General features: G+C 46.3%; 8 non-coding genes and 1 pseudogene across 8 annotated transcripts; 2 read left to right on the top strand and 7 right to left on the bottom strand.

The window, feature by feature from the left end:
* The first annotated feature begins 5,576 nt into the window (after positions 1-5,576).
* trnas-uga (transfer RNA serine (anticodon UGA)) lies at positions 5,577-5,658 on the top strand. Its single transcript has one exon. It is a non-coding gene; the product is annotated as a tRNA-Ser (tRNA).
* A 1,562-nt stretch (positions 5,659-7,220) lies between these two features.
* On the bottom strand, positions 7,221-7,293 carry trnar-ucg (transfer RNA arginine (anticodon UCG)). The gene has a single exon. It is a non-coding gene; the product is annotated as a tRNA-Arg (tRNA).
* Positions 7,294-12,506: 5,213 nt separating this feature from the next.
* Positions 12,507-12,595, top strand: LOC148632765 (U2 spliceosomal RNA; annotated as a pseudogene).
* Positions 12,596-14,202: 1,607 nt separating this feature from the next.
* On the bottom strand, positions 14,203-14,319 carry LOC148632764 (U5 spliceosomal RNA). Its single transcript, XR_015934214.1, has one exon. It is a non-coding gene; the product is annotated as a U5 spliceosomal RNA (small nuclear RNA).
* Positions 14,320-14,712: 393 nt separating this feature from the next.
* LOC148632763 (U5 spliceosomal RNA) lies at positions 14,713-14,827 on the bottom strand. Its single transcript, XR_015934166.1, has one exon. It is a non-coding gene; the product is annotated as a U5 spliceosomal RNA (small nuclear RNA).
* A 391-nt stretch (positions 14,828-15,218) lies between these two features.
* Positions 15,219-15,334, bottom strand: LOC148632762 (U5 spliceosomal RNA). The gene has a single exon (XR_015934218.1). It is a non-coding gene; the product is annotated as a U5 spliceosomal RNA (small nuclear RNA).
* Positions 15,335-15,727: 393 nt separating this feature from the next.
* On the bottom strand, positions 15,728-15,842 carry LOC148632761 (U5 spliceosomal RNA). The gene has a single exon (XR_015934162.1). It is a non-coding gene; the product is annotated as a U5 spliceosomal RNA (small nuclear RNA).
* A 391-nt stretch (positions 15,843-16,233) lies between these two features.
* Positions 16,234-16,350, bottom strand: LOC148632760 (U5 spliceosomal RNA). The gene has a single exon (XR_015934213.1). It is a non-coding gene; the product is annotated as a U5 spliceosomal RNA (small nuclear RNA).
* A 394-nt stretch (positions 16,351-16,744) lies between these two features.
* Positions 16,745-16,858, bottom strand: LOC148632759 (U5 spliceosomal RNA). Its single transcript, XR_015934216.1, has one exon. It is a non-coding gene; the product is annotated as a U5 spliceosomal RNA (small nuclear RNA).
* Positions 16,859-21,277: the final 4,419 nt, after the last annotated feature.

The following is a 21,277-nucleotide window of genomic DNA, read 5'->3' as shown; positions in this document are numbered from 1 at the left end:
TGGGGCCTCATTTGGGAAAGCACAGCAACACTTAATTCTGTCTTATTAATAAGCCTCGCCGCTACAGTACGTACAGTTATAATTCAATCTGAATTAAAAACTACATGTCCCAGTTACCATGGTGGTGCTTGTGATCATTGCGTTTAACCAACGAAACAGGGCGAAAAATCAGTCACATGACTTTGTGGCTGAGTTTAGAAAGCTTAATGTATCAGCAAGACAGCAAAGACATTTTTCCAAGAAAGTTTAGCCTTTGTCACTAATGAAACCGCTAAATAAAGACATAAATATGGAAATTGACAATTAATTGACTTTTATATTTCTAAATATCACAACATGTTCGAATCCAAGTCATTTTTAATAACAATGGGTAAACTGGGTAAACTATCACAAAGCTTTAAAAAACTTAACATTTTTATTATCAACAAATTGTAAATACGATGTTTACATTGGCATTATTAATTTTTCACTTGAGTATATGGAGGATTGTGAGAGCAGACCCCCCCTCTTAGGCTACATTTTTAATAAGAAATGGAGGCTGTATGCGTTACAATATAAACATTTACTGTCAAACTTTAAATCAACAGTTGATTTAAAGACAATCTGTCAAAGTGCAATGAAACACAATATTGTTGTTGTTGTTGTTGTTATTGTTGTTTTTATCCTGTAAAGCGTTTTGAGAAGCCACCTTTAAAGGCGCTATATAAAGGCGCTGATTCTTATGGAATGTGTTTTCTTTCTTCTTTTTTTTTCAGCATAGAATAAACCTGTTACAGTACTTGATTCTTATGGATGCCCGGTTCCGCCGGGGATTCAAAATAAAACATGGAATCACGTGTCTAAGGAAATAGCATTATAACTATATCCATGCACAAACAGTAGCATGTTACATTATTAATTTGGGTGTCTCCTCTTGCCAGAAAGCGCTAAATTGCATTTTGAGTGCGGTTTTTGACTTTTTTTAAAATACAACCCATACATAAGCTGATACTGTTTAGACTTTTAATTATTTTAAACTGTATTACAGCAGCACAATGTGCTTTTTCACGAAACCTAGAATACTGAAATGTCTTGCGTTGTACAGCTTTTCAGCTAAATATATTTATCGCTTACACCTGACACTTGATGTGCCCGACAAAAACCAGTTGAACAGCTCTGTTGGAGGTTTGCAGATCAGATCAGATTCCCTTCCCCCCACAGAAAGACAGACTTATTAGTCGCTATTCACTGCGACAGCAGCTCCAATTTCAGGCGTAAGCGATAGATCCCAGTTTAGCCGATCTTGTACAGCATGTTCCAGTTTACTCTTATTAACCATATTAATTTTAAGTGCTTAATGCCATTTTTTGACCACGCACGAATATTCTTATGTCCATACCTTTTCAAGGGAATCAGTGTGAATTGTAATACTAATTAAATAACCGCGGGCACTTTCCACCCCCTCTGACAGCAGGAACATAACCCATTCTCAGCTCAGCAGCTCATTACAATATAGGGTGTTCAAATCTTTTGCTGCCTCAAAAAGCTTTAGAGAACTTAACATTTCTATTATCAACAAATTGTAAATACCACGTTTACATTGGCATTACTAATTTTTCACTTGAGTGTATGGAGGATTGTCAGCTGTCACTGAGAGCAGTTAATTAAATGTATTTTTTGATTCACAATCAGACAAATGCAACATAAATTGTTATCTTTGTCTTCTAAGTATATTAATAAACTTTCAGCATAGCTTTCTCCTAGTTTAGATTAATTTTTCTTGGGATTTTGGGATCAAACGTGGAAAGATTAGATTAGTAATCGTTTTTATTTTTTAAATACATTTTAGAAAAGTGTAATCTATACTTAAAAGCTGTATAAAAGCTGTATAAAAGACACTCGATATTAATGGAGTTTAGTTGATACTTTTTAAACTTTTAATTATTTTAAATTGTATTACAGCATTGTACACATGCTTAAAAGAGAAGAAAACGCAAGCCTTCTTCAGGTGTGAGGGCATTCTGCTCAGAATGAAACACTAAAATGTAATGTAGGCTCTGAATGGGTTCAATTATGATTTGGGCTTGATTAAGGTCGCTGCCTTTCATCCAAAATCCTGCTTGAATCCTTCTAAACTAAAAATTAGACATGAGCAGGGGCTCTGGTGAAATTTCTCTTTTTTTAATTTCTCTTTTTTTCTTGGAAAAATATCTTACCCGCTGCAATCCGGGCACAGAAGGATTAAAAGAAGCCAGACAGGCAGGGGGAAGAGTGAGTTCTAGATAAAGAGGTATCCAGGTAACAGTGAAGGTAACAGCCGCAGACGTGGCCTACTTAGCCCGCCAGGGTTACCCTACTCTTCCGGAGGAGGCCCACCGGGAAATAGCGCTCCAGGCGTTCCTGGCCCCGGCGCCGACTGAGGTGCAGTGCCACGTGATGCTGGCCGCACTGGTCCCCTTGGAGCAGGCCCTGGCTCTGGCTGAGCACACTGTTGCCGTATTCGAGGAGACCGGTGGGCACCAACGGAGGGGCGCACGGGGAATCAGATGGGGAGGAGGAGACGCCCAGCGCGACGATGTTGGGGGAGCGACGACGGCTGGTCATCTGCCACTGCTGTGGGGAGAGGGGACACATCGCAGGCAACATGAAATTGTCAGGGACATTCAGCTATATACAAAGAAGAGACAGACAAAGTAATAATTCTATATTAACGTGGCCTACATATTGACGCAATGATCAAACTAACTGACATGTTCTGATTCAGATCCCCTGCAGTTCATAATAATTAGAACAATAGCAATGCTGAGTCCTCCCCACCCTACTGAGCACAAATTCAGCTGCTCTCCAGTTCTGTTCTGCATGCAATTTTCACAGCAAGAAACTTGTGTTTCCTACTATTTTTATCAGGTTTAAAATATCATCTCCTTAAAATTGAAAAAGTGTTGATGTGTCGTGCTGAAATTCCGATTGATTTTGAATTCAAAGAAAAAAGGTTTTCTTCCAAAACACCATGAAATTGTCACATCTTGCAGACAATAGGTGTATTCCATGTTGAAAAGAGAAGAAAGAAAACCATGGAGCCTTTTACAGGTGTGAGACTTCTTCAGGTGTGAGAAGACCTCACAGTCGAAACGCTGTGTTTCCGTTCTTCTCTTTTCAGCATGCAATAAACCTATTACTTGTTCCTTTGCAGCCGAGGCATGCTGACGTAGCTACCCAGCTGAACATCTTGCAGACTCTACAGTACTTCTCTCCTGTAGAAGTAAAGCAGGGCTTGCTGGGTGAGCTTTTGCTCCGGTAAATTAGGTCACGTGTCATGTTAAATCACTTCTTCTAAACACAACATTTGCTGGTGCTAGCTTTCCCCATGAAAAGAGACATTTCCCTTACAGTACATGACATATCGTTTTTATTCTATCAATAAGTATAGAAATTAAACAAAAGAAAAAATGGTGTCGCCAAAGAATGCACAGCTCTGTCGCCTTGGGGAGGTGTCAAGGGCATTGAGCTCCTTGGACATGAAAAGTGCCCGATAAATGCCATTTCTCATCATTTCTCTTGGCGTCAGTTCTGCTATTAAATGGGACGGAGGCAACGGGCTCAGAGAGCAGGTTAAGTGCACACCGAACGCAGATGTGTCCAAGTGTCTGTAAAAGCGCGGTGCTCCGCTGGCGCTGTTCCCTAGTGGCTTAAAGTGCCCACCTAGTCAGCAGGCGATCCTGGGTCTGAATACCAGCGGTGCCTCTCTCCGTGTCTTGTTGTGCCGAATGTCTCATTTCAGACAAACATGTACAGCTTGGTTCAGTTTAATGCAAGAATTCATTTCCTTTCTGGAATAACTTGTTTTTGAAGAAATCCATACAGCTTGTGAAAGATGAAATCCATTTCTTGGTTGTCAGTGGAAAAAGATTGCCGGCTGCAAGAAGCGCAAGTGATTGTTTTCTTTGACCATAAACCTGCAAATGTAGGGAGTATAAGCGGCCGTCAGTCTCTGTGGCGCAATCGGTTAGCGCGTTAGGCTGTTAACCGACAGGTTGGGGGTTCAAGCCCACCCAGGGACGCATGTCTCAGTTTTTCCAATGTTAACATCATCACCGCTAAAGAAGATGGCGCAGAAGGCTCCACAGTCGAAACGTTGTGCTTCTTTTCTTCTCTTTTCAGCATGGAGTAAACCTTTGCTTGATCCTTTGCAGCCTACGCATGCTGACACAGCTGCCTTTCTCTTAACGCGCCTCAATCATTATTCACCAAAACCATCAGCAGAATGTGTCGCCTTTGTGGTGATGTCACTCCTCTGCTTCACAAATGTCCTTAGTGACGGACCATTTCTTTCTGCCATTTTTCCGGAGCGGTTATTGATTGCTCCATCATTTCCCTCATACTTTCCATCCCTAGATTGAAAAAAAAAAACAGAAACAGGCTGACAGGACGACAATCAAATTGCAAAAACTCATCAAAGCACTCGATAGAGTATTTGAATCCACAAGTAGCTCTGAGCAACTTTGTCCTGGCTTGCATGAAAGTCGGAAAATGTCAAAAAGAAAAAGATGGTGGCTTTTTCGTATCTGTTCTTTTATTTTTAGTTCGTTGGCTCTTCTGTCCATTGTCCTCCTGCCTGGCTCTTGACCTGTGACTGTCTGAACGCACACATTAGACTTTCAGGCGGGGGATTTGTCCTGAGCCTCTGTGAAAGACCCACCCACCCCCATAAATCACTGCTCTAGAAACACATGAATGCAAAACTAAACCACAGCTTAAAGAGGAGCTCCAACTCAGTGCCATACTAATGTAAACGAAGTAATACTAAGACATGTTCTTATGGATTTGTCTTACCTTGAGATATGTAATTGGATTTCAGGATTAACTTCCTCATTCAATGTACTGGTGATTCTTTGCCTGGTCAGTACCTGGGTGGGAGACCTCCAGCGAACAATTAAGCTTGCTGCTGGAAGTGGTGTTAAGAGACTCTTAGGATCTTCCAGAGGTGTCTGTCCAATAGCACTAGTTGCCTTAGAGCTGGCTCAAACATTGCTCAAGAGTCTACCTTTCACAGATGCGCAAAGATGAATGATGGGGGTGCACGCTTCAAGGAGCCTTCCAGCTGTAGGGACCGATTAGAGACGATCCGTAGCATGTGTTCGTTTCCATATACGCCCCGTGTCTCAACGGTAGGACAGAGTCAAATACTGCCTCGACACGTAACAGCGTTATATTAAACCGCAGGACTTGAGGGCTGTTTTGTTTGAATGTTCAAGGCATTGGTAAGAGCGTAGGTCAAGGGCCATTGGTGCATCTCCTGTAACTGGAGTAAAAATGCTATTCAAAGTGCAGTGACTAAAATCGTCGTCCACATGTCTCCGTTGTTGATTGCTTTCTGTCTAAGAACGTTCTGTTTTCATGTCCGAACGGGGAGATTTTATCATTCCAACTTGAAGCCACCCTTAAGTCCTCTGAGGTGTGTGTGTGTGTGCTTGCACGTATGGCGTAAAAGGTTTCTTAAACGGAGAGCGAACTTGAAAAAAGTTGCCTCAGCTGCCGCCGCCGCCTCGCACTCCCTGTTCGATTGTAGCAAGAAGGCAGCGGCCGCGGCGTTCGCTGTAGTCGTGCCCGATTGGTTAAGGTGACGGACTTGAAATCCGTTGGGGTCTCCCCGCGCAGGTTCAAATCCTGCCGACTACGGCGTCCTTTGCATTTGTTTGCGTGCGTGCGTGTAAAAGGACCAGCGCCGTTTCGTTTTCGCTGGGACCTTTAACACTCTAAATCGCCTGGACCCGCAGCCTGTGAAATCGGTTCTTCAGCACCCACGAAGGACGCTTTGCCGCTGGACACAGATACCGATGCTTTTCTGCAACGAGCTTTCCAGCTGAATTTTCTCGGCAGCTCCGTACTGAACCTGTTCTCCATTGCAACATAGCGGAGGCTCATCACGTCTATAGCAAGGCTGTGTAGGACCGCATACGCCACAGTGACTTGTACACAGACCACATGAAAGGCAAGCGAAATACACTTTTAAAATTCCAAAGAATCACAAGGTCAGAGGAACAGCGATGACCTGAACAGATCTGTTACAGAAGTCTAGGTTGACCTATTTAGAGCTGTAATTGCATTTTTGTTTAATAGAAGATCAAATCTACTCGCATGTACCAGCACCTTACAGTTTATTGATGTTAATTCTGTTTAAGTAATAAGATTGCTAACGATGTTGGACTTTAGCCGGTGTTTTTTAGAACAAATTGCTTACACTTCTGTAAGGAATACGCAGTACGTGCCTTTGTCAGTCATTGCTCACCATACCTGTAACTTTCTTATCTAACTCACTTCCTCAAATGGTGAAGGTCCACAAACATAAATGAAAAAAAAAAACCCTTGTTGTAGATGAGGTGCACAAAAAAGCAGCCCCTGATAGTGTATAACACATTTGTACTATTGCAGAGACACATGTAACATGTATATATATATACTGTATATATATATGAAACAGAAATAGAAACAGAAACAGGAATCGCTTACTCACCTGGAGAATCTCTGTAGGAATATCTAGCATTTATCAATGGAAATAAAAGCTGCTTTAATACAGTGCATGTTCAAACTCAAACCCTCAGCTGCTGTTCTTGTTTGTTTTGGGTCAAATTGCAACTGAGCATCGCATGAGCCGTTACGTACCCTTATCTGTTAGGGAATTTCAAGGGAGGAGTTAGGTCAGAATGGGTAGGCTGCAAAACAACAAGTAAAGATTTATTCCAAGATTAAACGTTGTGGCGGTTTTCTTATCTTTTCAGCATGGACTAAACTTTTACGTGTTCCTTATATGCTATATATGTATATATTAGCACCAATGTCGTTCTTAAAAACTAACATGAAATTGTCAGGGACATTCAGCTATATACAAAGACGAGACAGACAAAGTAATAATTCTGTATTAACGTGGCCTACATATTGACGCAATGATCGAACTAACTGACATGTTCTGATTCAGATCCCCTGCAGTTCATGCCAATTAGAACAATAGGAATGCTGAGTCCTCCCCACCCTACTGAGCACAAATTCAGCTGCTCTCCAGTTCTGTTCTGCATGTTTTTTCATTGCAATTGAGCTCGGAACTGGAGATGATCTCCATACAGTTCTGTGTTCACTAGCCCACACTTGCGTGCTAATTTACGGGTTGTGGCAAATGCTTTTCTATAGTTCATATACATGACGGCAACCTGTTACCGAGGAACCTGAGAGGTTTAAAAGCCTCGCAAGCCAGGTAGGACTCAAACCTACAATCTTCTGATCCGAAGTCAGACGCGTTATCCATTACGCCACTGGCCCATAGAACATGCGCTTGAACTCCACCACAGAGAGCTCTACACTGCTACTAGTAGTACACTTCCCCATCTAAAGCTGATTGCAGCTGTCAATCATTTCGCAGCCACCCCCCCTCTTCATCTTCTCTCTGCCTTAAGCGTCTCCGCCACTCTCTCTTGACATTTCATGTCAGCATGTCAGAAGTCCGAGTGACGTTTTTAATGGCTGAGTGAGGGCACGATGCTGAAGCAGAGAGGCCACTTCAGCCAGAGAGACTTGTGCTAGGTGAGATCTGAAAAACGGACTCGCAACAGAAACAGACCAAAAAAGTATCGGTGAGATCAAAAGGCAAATGCAACATCCAGCAGAGGGCGTCTAAAGATTAGGGAACGGGCGACTGAAATCCATATGAGGCAAACTTTCCGGCTGTGTACTGCAGCTGGCCTCGTTGGCGTAGTTGGTAGCGCGTCAGTTTCATCGTCTGAAGGTCCTGAGTTTGATCCTCACACGGGGCAGGGCTGCTTCCTCTCTTGCTCTTTTCAAACACTTGCGGCAACTGTTCGCTCATAACCACGTCTGGAATGCGTGACCTTTACACGGGGGAGAAGCAACGCCGCATCCCTTTTCTAAAGAACATTCACATTCAGAAATAAGTCAAGAAATTTGCCATTACTTTAGCTCGCGCTGCTGTCAGCCTGCCCATGTTGCCAAAGAAAGATTCACTCGGCGTCAACATGACAGAACAGCGATCACTTGAAAACACTGTTCCACACTCCGTAAGCAAGAACTTCAGTGTTTGCAGTCACCCGATATGCCGATAGTCAAAGGAGCACAAAACACGAAGCGTCAAAGACAAGATGAGTTGATGGAAAGAGCGTTGAATTGATGAGCACAAAAGTTCAGCTCGTACAATAGGCAACGAAGGTCCCGGCGTCATCATCGCACTTGAAAGGACTGCCTTGCAGACTAAGGGCAGTGGGAGGTTGCTGTTTTGAGATGGAGGCATTGGGATGGTGGGCCGAGATCTATTCTTCTTAAGGAATTCTTCATCGTGAAAGATCGGTCCACAGGTCATCCAAAGAACTTACAAATTTTTGGGACTCAGGGAATCACGTGCTTCCGGAAGGGAGTGAAGTGCTCAAACACATGACATGCCCCCTTGATCTGCTGCAACATGCACAGCTACCGTCCACACCAGGCAGTGGGGCTTCAGCAGAATTTGCTACGCCACCTGCAATTACATATCCAGCTGCACACATATACATGGCCCCTCTGTCCTTTTCAGGATCTCAAAAAAAAGCATAGCGTGGTTTTCCTGCAACCTGATTGACCGCATCTCCCTCAGAATGTGCCCCGTTGCATTCATTGGTGAAGCAGGACGGAGGCTAACGGGCATGCCAGAACAGTTAGGCTCAGCGATCTCTCCAAAATATTGTGGTTGTAGTGGAAGAAATATGGTTTAAATTGTACCTTGGTATTTCAAACTCTCTCTAGAATGTTATCCATTTCTATTTTATTTTGACAGGAACTGGCTAATGACACTGGATGAAAAGAGAAGAAAGAAAACACAACGATTCGGCCGTGGAGCCTTCTTCAGGTGTGAGGGCTCCACGGCTGAAATGTTGTGTTTTCTTTCTTCTCTTTTAAGCATGGAATAGACCTATTACTTGTTCCTTTGCAGCCTACGCATGCTGACACAGCTCCCCACCTGAACTGCTAATGATGCCTGGTAGTTTGTGGTACTTGGGTATTGTCTTATGTTTGCTCAAACTGCATATGTGTGATTGCATATTTTTGGGAATTTTCATATGTCAATATTTAATTCACTGACATTCCTGTATGCTTGGAAGAAAGGTAGATTGGATTTGGCACAGGACGCCTGCCCATATTTGTTGATCATTGTTGGGCTGGAAAAACAATGATAAAAAGTGTATGAAAAAAGCTCTCTCCAATATTTCCCTTCTCTTCGCCATGGTTACACTGCCCGTTCTTTCCGTCTTTTGTCCTTCTACAAAGATTCCAGGGCTCTTTTTCCACCATAATATCAGAATTTGTTTTTTTCTCTTTTAAAGGCTGTAGGTGGGGTGTGATGGACTGTACCACTATCATAGAAGATTTTTTCAGGACACATCGCAGTTCCATAGTAGAATTTATCAATAGTAGAATTCCATAGGACATTATTTACCAACGTATTACCCAGTGTGAGACTCTGCCAGTAAACCTCAGAGCATTGAGTTCTCCACTGATAAAGATGGCTGTCTGAAGTCATGAAATCCACTGCTGGGATGCCTGAGAGACAGTAATTGAATCTTGGCTGGAATTAGGCTTTCTATTAGTGTTGATCTTTGGGAATTATGTGGTAAAAAGGGAAAACTCCTTTACTTTAGTCACTTTGAATGTTCAAATGTACAGAACCTGTAAAACTAAGCAATGAAAAAAATCCATCACCACTCTCATGATAGCATAACTCATAGTCTCTGCTGTTGTGTAACAATACACACTTTCAATTTTCTTATCGCCTGTCTCCAGAGAGAATGTTGTTAGTGCTGATGACCTTGAATTAGACCTTGTTGACTCTGTAAAACAATCTTCCTCTGCTTAGATTTTCACTCAGATTGATTTTGTTCTCAGATTATTCCTGGCAGGACTGAGTTTCTAGGAAATGAAAAGTGAAAGAAAAAGTACAGAAGATCAGCCCTTGAATATACAACATTGTGCAGTGAGATTGTTAAATGTATTAGCTGCTATCCTGTGCTAGAGCCTGTCGTGGTAAGCAGTGGATGACAGGATCTAGCACAGATACTAATGAAACACTGTTAATGAAAGATAAAACACTTGAGTCTTATTTTAGTTTTCCATTTCCCTTTCATTTGTGATGTACTGTACAACAGGCCACAGAACATGCACAAAAACAGATATGCACACATTCACACCAGGCAATGACAGTCTGCCCAGTCAGAATCTGAGCTGAGGTATCAGAATTCTGAATTCCCTGAATTCTGTCATGGATCATCCACAATAAGGGCAATGTTTGAACACGAGGATCCCCAGGAGAGAGCCTAGTAACATAAATCTTGGAGCAAAAGCAGATGATTAACTTCATAGTTTGTGTGGTTGAGCCAAAGTTGAGCATGAGGATATGTGAGTCACCATTCTTAGAAATGGATCCAACTTCAGACAGGCGTCAAAAGTAAGAGTATACAGTGCTGGGGCAATGACACTTCAATGATCAGAAGGATAACAAGAGTTTTAATGCATTGAAATTGATTTTCTGGTGATGCACACTGTCATGGAACTATTAATTTTTTAAGGATCACTTACTGACGTCAGACAGCTGCCAATTCTCCAGACTGGAAGGATGAACAGTTTATCCCCCTAGGTACCATATTTCCATATTTTGAAGCATTGGAATAATACATGTCATACAGCAACATAAAAACAGGAAGACAAGTATCACAGCCCCTATAATCGGTGTTAGTAACTTAAAAGAAAAACATTCCCCCTGGCCCAAACAGTGATTCTAACCAGGAGAGAAAAGCCGGTGTATCTTTTATGCCTCTCTCTTTATTCACCTTGTCTTTTAGTTCTTTCAAATGCTGAATAGCGAGCGTAAGATTTCCGTAATCATAGTCATTAGCTGGAATATATGTACAACAGGAGTCTCCTACTAAAGCATAGACTCCTCCAGATGCTGCATTTTGAAGGTCCAGCACGAACCTGTTCTGAAGTGCCATTAATCTAACTCCCCTTAATTCTTGTTTGATAGCGTCTAAGCCTTCTAACGTGATATTAATAAAAGAGTACATTTCATAAAAAGTCGCATGGGTGAGGCTGTAGAATGAGGCATTAAAGCACATATATAACAAGATGCATTACATTTCTTTAACTTTACAGTATGATTTATAAATTTATACCACAAATTACTCATATCCCCCTCATTATCAGTTTCATTCAGCCAGTTTGTATACAAAGAGGCTTCGTGTTTAGATTCTTCCTCTTTTGGGGTGGTGACAGGCTTCTACATAAAAAGGAAAAGGGCTGTGCACATCAGTCCCAAGCAGGTTATCCCCATCTGTCCTTGTGGAGACATCACTCCTGCGCTTTGCTCAGTTCGTTTGTGACCTTTTTACAGTGGGAAGCATGAATCCAGGGCACCATTTCTGTGACCTTCACAGCAGTGGCAGTGGTCAGCAGCACCTGGTACAGCCCCCTCCACCTGAGTGAACACCATTTCTTTTTCCTGAAGTCTTTCACCAGAATCCAGTCTCCTTATTCACTCATTAGTTCTTACAGCACAGGTAAATCCCTGTGGGCTGGAGCCCAGCATAATCTTAGGCTTTTTTGGTCAACATTGGTCAACAGATTGGTCAACAACTGGGTAATAACTCTTAGAAAAATCTACACATTGTTCCCCTGCCTCAGCTGTGACGTTTTGCAGAACAATTCTAGCTGAAGTTGTAAAATTTCTCTTTGTTCCGTTCCTGCAAAACATCTTATTATGAACAAACAAACCACAATAATCATTTGCATCTAGGGGAATCACTCCCAAGGGTAACCCCCCTTAAAGCTATATTGTTCTACCCATCAGGTTCTGCCACTAGATAAGAGAACCTTTCCCATGAAATCATTTTTTGACCTTCATGATCCCTTCAGGGCGTACAATTAGCACAGAAGCAGCAGCTTTAGTCCACATGTTTTTCAAACAGGATATTAACGATATGATCATAACGAATAATACCAGACCCACAAATATGTATTGAACCAGAGACCCTCTCAATGTTCCTAGCACAGACTGTAGCCATGCACCAATGCCCCAATCGTCTGGATTATAATTATGATATATATTTTTCTTCATCATAGTGCTTTGCTAAGTCCTAGCAACCTACAATACTACAATAGAGAATTAGCAAATTCAACAATCCATTCGTCCAGCTAAATTCGTCCCCCCAGGAAGTTTCATTGATTGGCCCGTGATGATATCAAACAGGCTGTTACACAGTTCTGTTTGATCCAGCCCGCATCCCATGGCGTTCCTTCAGTCTGATGTCTAGTCGATCTTTCAGAGATCTGTTCCTTCATTCCACTGTTCCAGCAGACTGAGGGTGATCTCAGTCCATCTCACTCCGAACAATGCAGCCACAGCCTGACACACCTTCCCTGTGAAGTGTGTTCCTTGATCATAATACAAGGGGCAGGGCAGTGCCCACCGAGGGCTTATCTCTGTTATCAAGTGTTTCATCGCTTCTCGGCCTTTTGGCTAAGATCAAGTGTAGTATCTCTGTTATCAAGTGTTTGGTAGACACAGAGGCAGTGGCAGCAACCCACCGGGAAAACAGATTATAAGAGCCCAGGTTTCCCTTTACAATTTTCAATTTCCCAGGTTTGAAAGGTTCCTCAGGAGCAGGCCTTTTGAGCTGTTGCACCCGCACCTGAACTGTAGTTGAGTTCCTTTGATAAACATTACATCCACATTAGATACCACATAAGTGGTTACTGCTTCAAACCCGGTTCTCACCCAGTTTTGGGTAACCGGCACACCATTTGACTCCCACCTGGGTGTCCAACAGAGTGCATTTGTCGGGCTATAAAGGGCATTAGGCTGTGAGGGCATGCAGGGCGTCTGGTGTGCTGTCAGCTCCACACCCCATCATCCTGCAGCCCCATAATCTTTTCTAACCATGTCCATTTCTCTGCTTCACAGAGGTCTCAGACTACTGTTCTACAAGTATTGCTCACCTGACAGTTGCATCTGCAAAGTTGTTCCCTCGAGTTACTGGAAACATTTCTTTATTATGTGATTTACACATTACCACAGCTACTTCAGTCAGTAGCTGCAAAGCTTCTAATAGTTCAGAGATAAACCCAGCATTCTTAACTGGAGTCCCTGCCGTGTTGAGAAAATCCCTATTCCTCCACCACCATCCAAAATTGTGGCATGCACCAAATGTATATATAGAGTCTATATACATATGCAGCCATTCAAAACAAGCGGGGTATGCTGCGGTATAACACGGTGGGAGTGTCGCAGTATACCGCATCATACCGGACGCAAATTAGATTATGTTAATAGTATCCGGAATCACCTTGTAAAATCGCCAGGTGGAGCTAATAAAGGTTAACCTCTCCTGTACAGCATTTGAGCTGTCACCAGAAAACGTCAGTTTTGAATCCTGATCACTGCTGAGGGACAATCTTTATTCAATTAAGAATTTAAGGTGTATACTCTTTAGACTTTTAAATTTAAACAGTGTATTACAGCATGTTAATCATTAAACATTAAAAAGGCGGTATATTTTATAAAAGCAAGATTGTTCTGTTGGACAAAAGTACACAACCTACCACCTTTATCATAAATATTTTAAATATGCAGGAATATTTTATGCATCAAAGTCTTTACTGAAGATATTACTAAGAGTATTAATAATGAATGACCTTGGACAAGCTGTAAGCTCAAAGTATTACCCTGGTCCACATTCTTTGTAACCGTCTTTGTAAACGAAAAGAGTTTATTTTTTCATTGACAAAAAGTAACACCACAGCATTTAGTTGATCCGATCACGCAAGCCCAGGCCGCCTTCAAGGCCTCTGCCCTGCCGGTCGTGGTTGGCAATACACCTGGCCTTACAAACGAGCCAGTGGGGCCCGTTCAGCTCCGGGCTCATCGCCTGCGGCTCACGGCTTGCGAGCGTGCCCAATCCGTGCGATAACTCGGAAAACACCCGGCCACACTGTGCCGGAAACGACGCACTCTGGAAAGCCGCTATGCAGGCAAGGTCCCAAGATCCCCTGCGGCCGGACACTTCCTGCCCCCCAAAGAAAAGCACGCCAATCAGACGGCCGGAGACCGAGGACTCGCGGAGCAGACGACCACAATCACCATTACAAGAGCGATTGCGAACGTGCTTGGTTTCTCTCTTTGACCAACCCAGCTGCGACCCAACCGAAAGCAGAGAAGCACAAAAATTGCATGGAACTCATTCATGCTCCTCTCCACGGAAATCTTTAGTAAAAGGCGAAAGATTTGTACGAGATGAAGAGAAACCAGAGTGCGTGGCTGCACAGCTGCAGGAGCCCAGGCCGCCTTCAAGGCCTCTGCCCTGCCGGTCGTGGTTGGCAATACACCTGGCCTTACAAACTAGCCAGTGGGGCCCGTTCAGCTCCAGGCTCATCGCCTGCGGCTCTCAGCTTGCGGCCGTGCCCAATCCGTGCGATAAGTCGGAAAACACCCAGCCACACTGTGCCGGAAACGATGCACTCTGGGAAGCCGCTATGCAAAGCGAGGTCCCAAGATCCCCTGCGGCCGGACACTTCCCGCCCCCCAAAGAAAAGAGCGCCAATCAGACGGCCGGAGACCGAGGACTCGCGGAGCAGACGGCCACAATCACCATTACAAGAGCGATTGCGAACGTGCTTGTTTTCTCTCTTTGACCAGCCCAGCTGCCCGCCACCCGAAAGCAGGAAAGCACAAAAATTGCAGGGAACTCATTCATGCTTCTCTCCATGGAAATCTTTAGTAAAAGGCGAAAGAGTTGTACGAAATGAAAAAAAACCAGAGTGCATGGCTGCACAGCTGCAGGAGCCCAGGCCGCCTTCAAAGCCTCTGCGCTGCCGGTCGTGGTTGGCAATGCACCTGGCCTTACAAACGAGCCAGTGGGGCCCGTTCAGCTCCGGGATCATCGCCTGCGGCTCACGGCTTGCGAGCGTGCCCAATCCGTGCGATAACTCAGAAAACACCCGGCCACACTGTGCCGGAAACGACGCACTCTGGGAAGCCGCTATGCAAAGCGAGGTCCCAAGATCCCCTGCGGCCGGACACTTCCCGCCCCCCAAAGAAAAGAACGCCAATCAGACGGCCGGAGACCAAGGACTCGCGGAGCAGACGGCCACAATCGCCATAACAAGAGCAATTGTGAACGTTTTTGTTTTCTCTCTTTGACCAGCCCACCCGTACCCCACCCGAAGGCAGGGAAGTGCAAAAATTGCATGGAACTCATTCATGCTCCTCTCCACGGAAATCTTTAGTAAAAGGCGAAAGATTTGTACAAATGAAGAGAAACCAGAGTGCGTGGCTGCACAGCTGCAGGAGCCCAGGCCGCCTTCAAAGCCTCTGCGCTGCCGGTCGTGGTTGGCAATGCACCTGGCCTTACAAACTACCCAGTGGGGCCCGTTCAGCTCCGGGCTCATCGCCTGCGGCTCACGGCTTGCGAGCGTGCCCAATCTGTGCGATAACTCGGAAAACACCCGGCCACACTGTGCCGGAAACGACGCACTCTGGGAAGCCGCTATGCAAAGCGAGGTCCCAAGATCCCCTGCGGCCGGACACTTCCCGCCCCCCAAAGAAAAGAGCGCCAATCAGACGGCCGGAGACCGAGGACTCGCGGAGCAGACGGCCACAATCACCATTACAAGAGCGATTGCGAACGTGCTTGTTTTCTCTCTTTGACCAGCCCAGCTGCCCGCCACCCGAAAGCAGAAAAGCACAAAAATTGCAGGGAACTCATTCATGCTTCTCTCCACGGAAAACTTTAGTAAAAGGTGAAAGATTTGTACGAGATGAAGAGAAACCAGAGTGCGTGGCTGCACAGCTGCAGGAGCCCAGGCCGCCTTCAAGGCCTCTGCCCTGCCGGTCGTGGTTGGCAATGCACCTGGCCTTACAAACGAGCCAGTGGGGCCCGTTCAGCTCCGGGCTCATCGCTTGCGGCTTACGGCTTGCGAGCGTGCCCAATCCGTGCGATAACTCGGAAAACACCCGGCCACACTGTGCCGGAAACGACGCACTCTGGGAAGCCGCTATGCAAAGCGAGGTCCCAAGATCCCCTGCGGCCGGACACTTCCCACCCACCAAAGAAAAGAGCGCCAATCAGACGGCCGGAGACCGAGGACTCGCGGAGCAGACTGCCACAATCGCCATAACAAGACCGATTGCGAGCGTTTTTGTTTTCTCTCTTTGACCAGCCCAGCCGTACCCCACCCAAAAGCAGGGAAGCGCAAAAATTGCATAGAACTCATTCATGCTCCTCTCCACGGAAATCTTTAGTAAAAGGCGAAAGATTTGTACGAGATGAAGAAAAACCAGAGTGCGTGGCTGCACAGCTGCAGGAGCCCAGGCCGCCTTCAAAGCCTCTGCGCTGCCGGTCATGGTTGGCAATGCACCTGGCCTTACAAACTAGCCAGTGGGGCCCGTTCAGCTCCGGGCTCATCGCCTGCGGCTCTCAGCTTGCGGCCGTGCCCAATCCGTGCGATAACTCGGAAAACACCCGGCCACACTGTGCCGGAAACGACGCACTCTGGGAAGCCGCTATGCAAAGCGAGGTCCCAAGATCCCCTGCGGCCGGACACTTCCCGCCCCCCAAAGAAAAGAACGCCAATCAGACGGCCGGAGACCGAGAACTCGCGGAGCAGACGGCCACAATCACCATTACAAGAGCGATTGCGAACGTGCTTGTTTTCTCTCTTTGACCAACCCAGCTGCGACCCACCCGAAGGCAGGGAAGCACAAAAATTGCATGGAACTCATTCATGCTCCTCTCCACGGAAATCTTTAGTAAAAGGCGAAAGATTTGTACGAGATGAAAAGAAACCAGAGTGCATGGCTGATTAAGGCCATTTAAGGCCTTAATCTGGCAATTAAGGCCCACACCGATCCTGAGCCTCAGAACTCCGGGCGCAATTAAGGCCCAAACCAGTTCTGACCTTCAGAACTCCGGGCGCAATTAAGGCCCACACCAGTCCTGAACTTCACGGTAAGGGTCCAAAACCCGTTCAAAAACTCCACGCGCAATTAAGGCATAAACCAGCTTCGAACGCCTGTACACAATACCGCGGAACCCCTGCCAGACCAAATTCTGGGCTTACAGCAAACAACCCATTACATACACCGGTGTCTTCCCCGGGCCAGAGGAATTCAGAAACTCACGTTTACTCCGTCATCTCGGGCGATTCTCGCAGGGAGCAGAGATTTCCCAATCGGTCAGAGAGAGTCGGGACTTTTAAATAAAAGAGGAGTCCTTACCTCTTAGTTATGTGCGCGCTGACCATCTCTCCTGCCGATGGGAAGTTCTGCGCCTTCTGGAGCATCCGCCGACTACGCCAAATTTGTTGTAACAGAAGAAATAAGGTTCTTGATCCCGAGATGAAGTAAAACAGATGAGTTTATTGCATGCAAGGAACAATAAAGCCAAAGTCTTGTTTCCCGCAAGAAACAACAAAACCGAAGTATTGTTCCCCGTACTGTTACAAACTTTTGGGTTATATAGTGTTTTCTTCTCCGTTTCTGACGTCACTCGGTCTGATGGTAAAGAGGGGGGTTCATGGTATTTGGCCAGTTTACGATGTTCTGGACAAATGGTCAGTTTAACATTACACCCAGGGGGGTTCCTAGCTTGCATCTGCAATCCTTATCAGTTAACCCCCCTTTCCTGCCATAAACCCCAGTTTGTGACTTGAAAGTCTAAACCCCCTACAGAAAGGATTAAATTCAAACCCCCGTCTCCACATCTTTCTTCAGTATCTTAATAAAGTGAAGGAGCTGCCCCTTCGCCAAGGCGGTGTGGGGCAGAATGGACAACATAATGCAACTCCTGGAAACGAATGCGGTGCTCAGCTACCAGTACATTCTGCTGGGGCTGGCACCTACCGGACTGGACAGGGGGACGCAGTTCCTGATGTGGCTGCTGCTGTCCCTCACAAAGAAAGGCCTGTGGGACGCGAGAAACAATCTCATCCGGCACAACAACAAGTGGGGAGCGAGGGAGCTGGAAGAGAGGATCCTGGCGGACCTCAGGAGGAGGATGAAGCGCGACGTTGCTAAATGGGGTTTCCCCACGGCAAAGGAGCACTGGAAAGGCCTATGGACCCTGTACAGGGATTAATGGTTTACAGCAAGCGGTAGGGTTTGGAGGGACTCTCATAATAGCGCAAATCCGCCCACCCTTGCAAGGATTGATAACGGACAATCACCGCCGTTCCGCCGATGTTTTAATTTTGTGGAGTGTTATCGTGTGAGACGTTTCCCTTTGAGATGTGTTTTTTTTCGGAATAAAGTATATTTTATAAGAAAAAAAAAAGATTGTACCATAAAGATTTCCATGGAGAGGACTATGGTTTCCTGCAGGACTATGCCGGTAGGAGGACCAGGTTCCACAACTTCAAGGGGCTGTGTCGAGGCGATCCACAGTACTGTCAGGACCAGCCCTGGCAGTTTTAGGATTCCCATTCTGGAACATAGATGAGGCACATGGTACAGTTCCACTATAATTTTGAATATATTTTCCTAGCAGGACCTACAGTACAGTACCTAACTACCTGCAGCTACAAAGGGGCACCCCCCTCTTTGATCGGGTTTGGACGTTTAACCCTATTCTGTGTTCTCCGGCGCCATTTGAGGTGGGCGATACAACCGGAGGTGGTTGCGATGCACCCACTTGTAGACCAGAGATTGCCTTCCCTTCTCAATCTGAATTCGATAAGCTACCGGTGATACCTACCTTATCGACAATCTCGTGGGGTCCTGTCCAACTGGGTAAGAACTTCCGGGCCACCCCTGTGGGTTTGGCAAATTGGAAGTACAGGACCTTGTCTCCTACTTGGAGTTCCTGGTTAACTGCCTTTCGGTCATAGTATGCTTTCCTACCCTCTGCACTCCTTCCCAGATTGTTCTGGGCAAAAGCAAAGGTTGCCTGCAGATGTGCTCGCAGGTCTGACACATACTGATGGGCCGTAGCAGCCCCCGTCGTGCTCAGGTCCTCCACCCCATAAAGACAGTGTAGGGGAAGAGTCATCTTCCGACCTGTCATCATCTCAAAAGGTGGGACCCCCGTAGAGCAATGGGGCTTACCTCGGATGGCCATCAGAACCAGGGGCAGCTTAATGTCTCAGTCCCTACTGCTGTTGGAGACAAACTTTTTGAGCATACTAACCACCGTTCGGTTTGCCCTTTCTGCCTGGCCCGAGGATTGAGGGTGGTAGGAGATATGCAACTGGGTCTTGACCCCAAGCATATTCCACAGGGTTGCCATTACTGTAGCTGTGAAATGGGTTCCCCGATCCGAGACCACGGTCAGGGGGAATCCCCATCGACTGAACACATGGTTCACCAACAGCACTGCAGTTGTCTCTGCCGTGTCGTTGGGTGCTGAGAGGCACTCAATCCATTTTGTGAATGCACACGTAACAGTGAGGAAATATTTGTTCCCTCTGGATGACCTCACCAGTGGCCCCACCCAATCCATTTGAAGATTGGACCAGGTGAATGTCATGCCCTTTTTCTGGAGTGGTGCACGGTGCAAGGGCCGTGATGGTTGGAACTGGCTACACGTCAGACACCCCTTTACATACGCGGCGATGTCTTGGCCCATGTGAGGCCAGAATGCCACCTGCTGGATAGTGTCGTATGTAGCCTTGATTCCCCGGTGACCCCCACAGGGTTCGTCATGAGCGTGTTGGATCATGACCCCCCGATGACAGTGGGGAACTACCCACTTTGGGACACCTTGTGCAACTGGTACACAAACCAACAACCCCTTTATAATTTTTAGGTTGTCTTTCACCTCTGCCAGCTCCTTCAGCTCCAGAGACTGGCTCAGCACCTGCTCCGAAAGAGGTTGACGCACTGGGTCAGCGATATGCTGATACATTTGCCCAATTGCTGGGTCCTGTTTCTGCATTTCCGCAAGATCGGTGTTAAAACCCTGTGACCCAAGCACTACAGATTGAGGGTCAGCTCCGACATCCTGTCTAGCCCTGCTTCGGGTAACCGCCTTGACCTCAGCCACGAATTCTGGGGGTAGCCATTCCTGCTGGAACTGCCAGGGTTCACCCTCTAAGGCGCCAGATTTGGCCAACCGGTCGGCCTCATCATTCCCGTCTTTGTCGGGTCCCTTCACCTGGGAGTGTCCCTTCACCTTCCTCCAGTAAACCATCATTCCAGCCTCGGTCGTGAGCTTGTCACTGGCCAGGAACAACTCTTTGTTCTTTACTTCCTTGCCCCGGGCATTTTTCATGCCGTTACCCTTCCAATACGGAACGTGAGACACGAAGCTATGTCGGGCGTAGTTCGAGTCACTACAGATGACAAACTGTTTAAGGCCATGTGTCAGGGCCTGCTGGAGGGTGATCAGCACCCCAGCTACTTCCGCATACTGACTAGTCTTTGGTCCTAGCTTATAGCGGGTCGGCCCACAGGGAGTATTGTCTTGCCAGACTACTCCTACCCCTGCTAGCACCTGCTGTTCGTGGCGAAAAGAGCAACCGTCAACATAGGCCATGGGTAAGCCCTGGCCCACGTTCTCATCGTAGTACCGATGATTGTTCGGTAGCTCAGCAGCGGGAATTGTTTCTGGAGCTTCCATGTCAGTGTCACAGCCGTGACACACTTGGCCCAAAGCCAGGCCCTGTCCCAGGTACATTTTCTTGCTCTGTGCATAACGTACCTCTATCTCATAGCCTTGTAGGGCCATCATTCATGCCACAATCCTGCTATTTGACACCCTGCCCGCTTTCAGTCTCTGGCTATGCAGGAATGTCACAGGTTGGTGGCAGGTTTCGATGATGATCTTTTGTCCCCCAACATAACTACGGAAGTGTTCTACCGACCAGACCGTAGACAACAGGGCCTTCTCGCAGTCCAAGAACTTTTGCTCCACTGGGCTCAGGGCTCGACTGGCATATGCCACCACCCTTCACTCTTGGTTATATTCCTGACTCAGAGCAGCCCCAAGGCAGTGCTCTGAGAACCCTGCTTCAAGGTAGAAGACCTTATTTTTGTCAGGGTAGGCCAAGCTCGGCGCACTACCGAGTCTGCGCTTCAGCTCCATCACAGCCTGTTCTGGGGAAGGCCCCCACTCAAAGGGCACGTCTTTCTGCAACAGCTTGTGGAGGGGCCTTGCTATTTCAGCGTAATCCTCAATGAACTGCTGGGAATAATTACATACTCCCAGAAAGCTGCGCAGTTCAGACAGGTTAGTGGGCGACTTCATATTCTGGATAGCTTGGACTCTGCTGGACTGTG

This window comes from Lepisosteus platostomus, unplaced genomic scaffold, assembly GCF_059453375.1.
Source record: "Lepisosteus platostomus isolate fLepPlt1 unplaced genomic scaffold, fLepPlt1.hap1 Scaffold_59_H1, whole genome shotgun sequence".
NCBI classification, from domain to species: Eukaryota; Metazoa; Chordata; class Actinopteri; order Semionotiformes; family Lepisosteidae; genus Lepisosteus; species Lepisosteus platostomus.
Note: the sequence above shows the minus strand (reverse complement) of the source record. Positions and strands in the feature narration are given on the sequence as shown.